Source organism: Coffea eugenioides, unplaced genomic scaffold (genome assembly GCF_003713205.1).
Source record: "Coffea eugenioides isolate CCC68of unplaced genomic scaffold, Ceug_1.0 ScVebR1_3294;HRSCAF=4485, whole genome shotgun sequence".
Taxonomy (NCBI): domain Eukaryota; kingdom Viridiplantae; phylum Streptophyta; class Magnoliopsida; order Gentianales; family Rubiaceae; genus Coffea; species Coffea eugenioides.
Genome location: NW_020863856.1, coordinates 5,001 through 7,500, shown reverse-complemented (window position 1 = coordinate 7,500; position 2,500 = coordinate 5,001).

Below are 2,500 nucleotides of genomic sequence, written 5' to 3'. Positions count from 1 at the left end.
TCCATTTCCATTAGTTGTCATAAATATGTTTAAAATCATAAACTTTAGAGCGTTTGATTTATTTTGGTCGAACACACAAGCTAAACATTAGAGACCAAAAGATGATTGGTCTCAAAAGATGATGCATTACGGGTATATAGATCTACAATCAAAATACTTTTATGTATGTATATGATTCATTACGGGTATATAGATATACTATTAAAGAGTTCGGTATGAATTTGAGTATTATAGATAAAAAGAGATTTCTTCAATTGTGTGAACTTGAAGAGTTTAGTTGGATGCTTATGAAAATGCAAAGTTATATGAAGAAAAGAGTTGAATTTTGCCATGATAAGCATATTGTTCCTATAGTTGAATTATATTGTTCCTATATGATAAGCATGAATTTTGCCATAAAGAAAGAGTTTAGGTTGAAGCTGGTCAAAAAGCTTCGTTATTAACTCTCAACTGAAGTTATTTCCAAGTAGGCTTAGGTCAAGGTGGTCCGGACACTTCACTACTACACAAGTGTATCCATATAGAATAGTTAAGATCACTGATGAGAGAACTCAACCATATAAAGTGTACGGTCAGAGATTGAAGACATACATTCTAGGTGAAATGGTTCTCAAGGGAGTAACTTAGTCCTTCAGTGATGAAAGTACAGCTAAACGACTCTAAAGAAATATTTGCTGGGAGGCAACCCAGAAATATTAGTGTAGCATCATTGTTTAATATTTGGTTTTTGTGATCTTCTAGGGGATTAAAGGTTATTCCTGAATTGGTGATTTGAAGGTCTTAAAGGATGATTGAAAAATGAGGGAGTTTGCTTATCTTAATCTTCTGTTTAAAATTTTCTATGATTTCATGTTAATGAGGGAGCCAGGCAGCTATTGAGATGTTTCATAACGACGAAGAATAGTATTTGGCTCACTAACAACCAACATAATAAGCTTGTGATTGAGAGGCAACCAAGTACCTATGTAGAGTCTAGATTTGAGAGGCAACCAATTAGCTCTCAAGCGCATTCATTGGAAGGGATGGGATGATGGCTCACCTTCGTCTAAAGTACTGTTGCACTTTGGTTGTTGAGCATTATGCTAATATAAACGACAAGACCAAAAGTAGCAATGATTTAGTATGAGTAATATTTGCTGATATTTGTTGAGGAGGACCACTCAATGATTTCCGAAGTTTTTCTTTAGTTATGGATTATGGATGGAAACTTGAGGACGCTAAGGAACTTGGCGCTTATCCAAAAGTGATTAATACAATATTGTCGCCAATGTGCTACCTAAGTCTAGTAGTTTGAATGAAGTTCGGAGTGATGTGTATAGCCATGGTAAAAAGACGAACTTGGTTAGTCAAGTTATCAAATAGATGACTGCCATTGGAGATCAAAGTAGCAAAGTCAACATCATTGGCTATCCTCATCTTCTCACCCTTATGTTCTACCTTCGGTGTTCCTATACAAGCGCACAATTAAGAGGAGATCCCGTGGGAGAAGCATGTCCCATTTCGATATTTGAAAAGCCTTAAGTATCATTATTTGGGAGGAGAAACATCTTGCCCATAGAAAGACACAGGGTGAGCTACCTCGGGATGGTTGCCCTAGGTATTTTGCTAACTAAAGATGGAGATGCTATCGCGAAGAGAGGTAACAGAGTTCAAGGAAGGGATGAGGTCAGTCATTGTATTAGCAAAGCAAAGGGGCAAAAAAAAAGTATAGGTGTGTTTTCTTGAAGCAAGTGATGGCTAAACGCTTATGAATGGATAAAGAGTTAAAGGATCTGAATAAGCAAGTGAAAGAGCGAAGTGAGCTCATCCATAGCATTAACAAGCAATTATACCCTTCCATTTCATATTGCTGTAATATTAGACATTGAAACTTGTATTGTTTCCTTATGATGTCCTCAATGTTTTCCTTTATATTGCTTTCTTAGTTCTTAGTTTGTTTTTAGTTCATGTGTTATGCTAATGTTTTAAATATGCCAAAATTGTCCTATTTTTCTGTAGCTTTTGGAAGCCATTTGAGTAGATGAACGCAAGTAGCAATTTCTTAAGCATTGGGTACAATGTCTAGTGTTGGGGTGTGGGACAGTGGTTTAATGCTTTAATAATGTTCTCTTAATTATATTAATCATGTTATTGCATCAGTTATTGTGCCTTTTGCATCAGTTATGCTTTTAATTTGATGTTTGGATGAACAATTGGTACCCTGTAAAGCAAGGCACATTATGGCCAAATTTTTGTAAAGTTTGACAAAATTCTTGATTCAGCTTACGCAAAGTAATGTGGTCAATATAGGAAGTAAAATGTGACATCTGTATGGTAGTTATTTCCTTAGTTCATGTCTTGTCTTGAATAGGGAATAGGCCTTTATTGAGCCTTTTTTTTCGGATGTTGAAAAGTAGGAAAAAATTTAGAAAATAAAAGCCTTGGAAAAGTGAATAAGAGCCTACGGTGAGCTAAATTTTTGGTCTTGATACTTAGTAACGTGAATTCAAAGACTGACTTT